Raw genomic sequence first — 7,387 nt, forward strand, 5'->3', positions numbered from 1 at the left:
GCCCTTGTAGTCTGAAAAGATGCTTGAAATAATTTGTATACTCTTAAATTTATTGAGGCTTATGTCTTGTCCTACTGTGTCCTCCTATGTCTTGTCCTATAGCCCTGCATTTTATACTCCCCTCAGATGTACTGCGTTTGATGTCATCTTTTACATCTTTTTGTTTTGTGACTATAGATGACTTAACTACATCTTTTGACCTTACTACCTTCATATGTAGTTTATTTACGACATTTCTTTTATATTTGTAGTTTCAAGTAAAATTTTTCCTTTTGTAATTGTCATATTTCCAGGTGCTGCCTTTTCTTTTTCACCAAGAGAAATCCCTTTAATATTTCTCATAAAGCTGGTTTTACAGTGCCAAACTCTTTCAGCTTTTGCTTATTTGTAAAACTTGTAACTTCTCCATCGACTCTGAATGAAGCTTTTCCAAGTAAAATATTCTTGCTTGTAAGATTTTCTCTTCCATCACTTGCAAATATAGCATGCCAGTCCCTTCTGGCCTGCAGAGTTTTTGACGAAAAGGCAGCTGATAGCCTTATGGGAGCTCCCTTGTACATCACTTGTTGCTTTTTGCTTGATGCTTTTAATACTCTTTCTTTAATCTTTCCCATTTTAATTACAATATGTCTTGGTGTGGGCTTCTTCGGGTTAATCCTGTTTGGGACTCTTTGTGCTTTCTGGACCTAGATGTTTCCTTTCCCAAGTCAATGAAGTTTTCAGCTATTAATTCTTTATATAAAGTTATCTGCCCCTTTCTCTCACTTTTCTGCTTTTGAAATGTTTATACTGAAAATATAAGTATGCTTTATGTTTTCTCAGAGGTCTCTTAAACCATTCTTATTTCCTTTTAATCTTTTTCTCTGTTCCACTTCAGCGACCTCCACTACTCTTTCAGCTCACAATCTGTTCTTCTGTATCATGTAATCTACTTTTGAGTCCTTCTAGTGTATTTTAAATTTCAGTTATTTTATTGTTCATCTTTGTTTGGTTGTTCTTCATATTTCCTCTTTGTTAAAAACTTTCTCTATCCAGTCCTCAGCTGGGTTCTTCAAACGTCTTTGTGATCATTACCTTGAACTCTCATAGGTTAGATTGCTGTCTCCATTCCCTTAATTCTTCTGTGGTTTTATCTCTTTCCTTCATTTGGAACATAGTCCTATGTTGCTTCATTTTACCTAATTTTCTGTTTTTATTTCCATGTGTTGTTTATATCTCTCAACCTTGCAGAAGTCATCTTTTTAAAGAGACATCTTGTGAGTGCCACCAGTGCATTTATCTCTGATCAGCAGAGCTATACGCTCTGGGAGTACCCGCTATGTTGGCCACATGTCTTTCTGTTGTGGTGGACTGAGTCCTGTAGATGGTCATGTAGGTATAGCTGATCCTTAGTCTATCCTGCCTGGCTCTTTCTTGTGTAAAGGCTGCTGTACTGTGATAGGCAGTGTCATTCACAAGGTGGATTTCTGTAGAGCTATGCAGTATCCTGGTACTAGTGCTGGCCCACTGTGGGCATTGGGTTCTGTTGTACACATTTTAGGACCTCTGGTCTTGGATCTGTTGGTGGCCTTAAGTCAATTTTTAGAGCTCTATTCTAACAAAGGTAGAGATGTGTAGATAAGCAATAGAGAAGGCTGATTTATTTGCTTGTTTATGTTTTCATTCATTTATTCATTGATTTATGTATTAGCTTCTTTAATCAATAAATATTTATTGAGCATCTATTTTGTACCAGGTTATATTATAGTTATTGAGGATATAGGTATACATAGACATATACATACATAGATTAAAACCTTGGGCTCTACGGAGTTTATGTTCCAATATTCTGAAGCAATAAATGCTAAATAAACAAATAAATAGATAATATGTGAAATAGGGGTAAGAAATCATTAAAAAAAAAAGTAGAGTTAAGATATAGGGTCAGGAATGGGGCAGTGCTATTTTAAATGTACCTGGTATGTTGAGGAATAACAAAGAAACCAGTAGCTGGAGCTGAAAGAACAATAAGAAGAATGGTAGGAAATGGTGTAAAAACAGCAGCAGGGCCAGAAAATACAGATTTTTATAGGATGGTATGTGTCTGAGCTTTTACTCTGAGTGGAATGGGAACTATTATGGGATTTCGAGTAGAGGGGTGTCATGGTATGATATTTTAGAAGGATTATTCTGTTGCTTTTTAGAGTACACTGCATAAAAGCAAGGGTAAAAGCAGGAAGATAATTTGGAGCAATTTAAATAATTCAGAAGAAAAGGGGAGGAAACAGCAATGAAAGTGGAGAGAAGTGGTCTTGAATCTAAATATATTTCCAAGGCTGGGCTGACAGAAGTTATGAGCTGATACAATATGTTCATGGATTGGATGTGTGTCCTCAGAGAAAGACAGATGTCAACGATGACTCATGTTAAGGAATGACTTAAGATTTTGTGGCCTAAGGGACTCACTGGTAGAATGAAAATGCCATTTGTTTGATGAGGAATAGAATGAGAGCACAAAAATTTGGTCGATGGTTTCAAATCTAGAGTCCTATTTCAAACATATAGAGCTTGAGTTCCCTATCAGATATCCAAGTAAGGATGTCTAGCAGAAAGTTACAGACATGAATCTGGAGATCAGAGAAAGGTCAGAGGTAGAGACATACATCTGGGTATCATCAGCATATAGATCGGAGAAGGCGATGGCACCCCACTCCAATACTCTTGCCTGGAAAATCCCGTGGACAGAGGAGCCTGGTGGGCTGCAGTCCATGGGGTCGTGAAGAGTCTGAAACGACTGAGCGGCTTCCCTTTCACTTTTCACTTTCACACATTGGAGAAGGAAATGGCAACCCACTCCAGTATTCTTGCCTGGAGAATCCTAGGGACAGGGAAGCCTGGTGGGCTGCCATCTATGGGGTCGCACAGAGTCGGACACAACTGAAGTGACTTAGCAGCAGCATATAGATAGTGTTTAAGATCATGAATTTGAATGAGTTCACCAGATAAGAGAAAATAGAGAAGATCATGAACCAAGCCCTAAAATTCTCTAACACTTACAGATCAGGATGCTAATAAGAGAGTGATCAGCTCTGTCATAGATTGCTGGTAAATCCAGCAAGATGAGGGATTTTACTTAGAATCCCCATTGTGATGCAGGTGACTTTTTCCTCCTTCCTATACAATTGTCTGTTGTTGTTGAGTCACTAAGTCATATTCGACTCTTTGTAATCCCATGAACTGAGCACATCAGGCTTCCCTGTCCTTCACTATCTCCTTGAATTGTGGTTCTCGTCAACAGACTTTCTTACAGAACTGAATGTGAGAAATGACTACTAAAGTGAAACCAAACCTTCATCCATCACTTGTATGAAGGTTCAGAACTGGCTTCTATCTGGTGTGTGTATGTGTGTGTGTGTGTGTGTGTGTGTGTGTGTGTGTGTATGGTAGAGGCAGAGAGAGACAGACAGACACAGAAACAGATACAAAGAAATAGAGATATTATACAGAGAAGAACAATAGAATCAGACATTGTCCCTGGCTTTGAGGACTTTGTCTATGAAGGAAGGCAAGAGAACCACTAACTTGTGTTCTTATGGATTCAAAACATGCTTAAGTAACTGCCTGCAGAATTTCAGAATAGGAGTGTTAAGGGTGACATCTGATGACAGGTGTTATGAGGCTGGAAAGATCTATAATGCATAAAAATTATTGTGTCTTCAGGAAAACTAAGGAATTTATCTTCAGGAAGCCATGTCTCAGAGTCATTCCTTGAGTTGTGTTATTATGCTCTAGTTTTTGCCTAAGAAATCTAAAGCTGTTCCATTGTCTAGAGAATAATTTCTCTCCATGGCACTGGCTGGCTTTCATGGTTTTTTAAAAATCCCAATCAGTCCTTATAACTATTCTAATTTATAGCAAGCATTCCCTTCAAATTCTTAGATCACTAGTTACCTACTTATCACTCATTAATAATTATCTTAAAAATTTTATTAAGACTTTATGTTTTTAGAGCAGGTTTATGTTCACAGCAAAATTGAAGGGAAGGTACATAGATTTCCTATATATGCCCTGCTCCCACATATGTATAATCTCACCCATTATCGATATCCCCCACCAGAGAGTACATTTGTTACAACTGATGAACCTGCAATAACAAATCATAATCAGCCCAAGTATGCCCTTTACATTGCATTTCCCTCTTGATACTTTATATTCTATTGGTTTGGACAAGTGTATACTGTATCCATCATTAAAAGATTATACGGAATGTCTTCACTGCCCAAAAAACCCTCTGCGCTGCATGTACTCCTCTGTCCCCTTAGCCTGTGGAAGCCGCTTACCTTTTTATAGTCTCCGTAGTTTAAAATATTGTATAGTTGAAATCACACAGTACCTATCCTTTCAGATTGGCTCTTTCACTTACTACATTTTCTCCACGCTCTTTCACAAAACAAATAGCTTACATCTTTTCAGCAGTGAGTAATATGTCATTGTTTGGATGAAACAGTTTACCTATCTACTCACTTACTGATGAATACCTTGGTTGCTTCTAAATTTTGGTAGTTATGAATTAAGATGCTGTAAAATCTATATGCAGATTTTTACGTGGACCTAAGTTTTTAACTCCTTTGGGAAAATATTAAGAAACCCAGTTGCTAGATTATATGGTAAGAGTATGTTTAGTTTTGTAAGAAACTGCCAACTGTCTTCCAAAGTAGCTGTACCATTTTGTGTTCCCACCAGCAATAAATGAGAGCTTTTGGCTCAGACGGTAAAGCATCTGCCTACAATGCAAGAGACCGGAGTTTGATCCCTGGGTTGGGAAGATCCTCTGGAGAAGGCAACCCATTCCAGTACCCTTGCCTGGAAAAATCCCATGGATGGAGGAGCGTGGTAGGCTACAGTCCATGGGGTCGCAAAGAGTTGGACACGACTGAGCGACTTCACTTTCACTTTTGCTTTGTTGTTCTACACTCATGCCAGTGTATGGTGTTCTCAGTGTTTGAATTTTGGCCATTTTAATAGATATTATAAGTATCTCTTTGTTATTTTAATTGTCTTAGCTTTTAAAAAGTGTGTTTATTTCCTCAGACAGCTTGCAAGCTATGGAACAAATGATATATTATTTTACTTTTTTTTCTGTCCACTATCACAAATTATTATTAAGTGGATACTTAATAATGCTATTTGAATGAATGCACAAAAAATACCAAGTACATTCTTTACCTGTGATTCCTAGTGTTTACCCAGATGTAATACAACTAAGAAAAAGATGAACAGAAACATTTGGGGGATGGTAGATAAACACGGGTGAAGTATTCAGCTGTGTGTTGTCTAAATTTAAGCAGAATATAAATGAAGAAATTTAAATCAATATTTGGGGTGTACATTATTTGTGTTGAAGGAATTTCATAAAACTTTTTTTAAAGCTGCGCTTCCTGTCAAATAAATCATGACTTGCACAAAAAAAGAAAAATAATGCCTTGACCCACGGGCTTTAACTAGCAAGATTAAATAACTTATCTTCTAGGCTAGGACAATTCTGAGAAAGGGGATGCTAGTAACAATTATACCAGATAAGCAGACATAAACCAGGGCAGTCCCAGAGACCCTTTAAGGTCCAGGGACTCACTGGAAAATGGATAGAAGCTATAATCTCTTTCTCTAGAAAAATTTTACCATAAGTTTCAGTGTATACTCGACCTGTCCCAATTCACTGATTAAGAATCCCTGACTCATATGACCTCATGTCCATTCCAATGTTTTACTCCTTCAATAAACTGACACCCCACATTAAAAGGTTAAAATGATCTTCAAAGATCTCTATACCAGAAGGAAAAACAAATGGATATTATTTTCAGTAGCTGGTATATGTTTTTAACCAAAATGTTTATAAAGTTTATTTCTGTGGAGAAAATCCTACTTTCTAAAAAGAAAATTGTACTTTTTTGCATTTAAAAGTAGGAGATAGGCTCCCATTTAGGGAAACATAATTAAGAATTTTTTCAGTCTGTAACAACACAGTAATTACTTTTGAAATAGATCTGTACTTTTCCAAATGCAACCCTAAGTCCTTTGTCCTTGAACTCCTTTCAGTTCAGTACAGTTCAGTCACTCAGTCGTGTCTGACTCTTTGCCACCCTGTGAATCACAGCATGCCAGGCCTCCCTGTCCATCACCAACTCCCAGAGTTCACCCCAAACCCATGTCCATCGAGTCAGTGATGCCATCCTGCCATCTCCTCCTCTGTCGTCCCCTCTCCTCCTGCCCCCAAGCCCTCCCAGCATCAGGGTCTTTTAGGCCTCCTTAAAAATTCAGTTACCAGACAGAGCCCACATGCACGCACACACAACCTGTTACAAGGTCTGAGGGAGCTTGGTTACTGTACCACATCATGCCAGGAGGTGCCACTCTCACCTGCTGGGCTTCTCTGGGAAGAGTTCTTCAACTTTACATTTTTATGATTTCAAATTTCTACAAAGAGATTATAATAATCTTACTGCAAAGTTTCAAACAAAGCTTTATGTGTGTGCCCTCTCCTCAGTCTGTTCCTTCAGCTTTCTAGCTATAATGAGCAAAAATGTGCAAGAAGCTGTCATAGCACACTGCTAGTCAGCTGTCCTAAAAGATGTCAATGCTTCTGTACACACACACACACACACACACACACACACACACACAGTCACCCCTCCCCCCCCCCATTTTTGGGAAAGGCTTTTACATCTTAAGGATTTCTTAATAATAATTTCTTAATCATAGAAATTTTGAAATCTCACATAGAAAATAGAAAATATTTAGATCACCCACAGTTCTATCAGAGATAATCACTACTAACATAGGGCTTCCCTGGTGGCTCAGAGGTTAAAGCGTCTGCCTGGAATGCAGGAGACCCAGGTTTGATCCCTGGGTTGGGAAGATCCCCTGGAGAGGGAAATGGCAACCCACTCCAGTACTCTTGCCTGGAGAATCCCATGGAGGGAGGAGCCTGGTAGGCTATAGTCCATGGGGTTGCAAAGAGTCGGACACGACTGAGCGACTTCGACTTCACTTTCAACATATGCTTACAGGTTTATTGATTTATTTTCTCATGTATGGAATATACATAAAGGAAAAGCATATGCACATGTAATCCCCTGCTTGTCTCTTTTCAACTCATATAAAAGTATAGACACTTTCCAAAGATATAGAATTTAGAGTCAGAAAAGACCTTATGATCTCTTTCCTGTTTAATGCACTTTCTTTACAGATGAAGAAATTAAGACCTAAATTTTGCACCAACTTTTTTATTTTTAAGTGAACAATTAGTCAATGAACTTATACTTTCAGTAAGTAAGCTATTTATTAATATATATGCAATCTCAAAGTTAGACATTATGGTATAATTCAATAAACATATATAGATTATCTA

The 7,387-nt window shown here is 37.9% G+C and overlaps 1 non-coding gene across 1 annotated transcript; it reads left to right on the forward strand.

Annotated features, from left to right (window-relative positions):
* Window positions 6,823–6,894, forward strand: TRNAS-GGA. Its single transcript has one exon. It is a non-coding gene; the product is annotated as a tRNA-Ser (tRNA).

Source organism: Capra hircus, chromosome 24 (genome assembly GCF_001704415.2).
Source record: "Capra hircus breed San Clemente chromosome 24, ASM170441v1, whole genome shotgun sequence".
In the NCBI taxonomy this organism is placed as follows: domain Eukaryota; kingdom Metazoa; phylum Chordata; class Mammalia; order Artiodactyla; family Bovidae; genus Capra; species Capra hircus.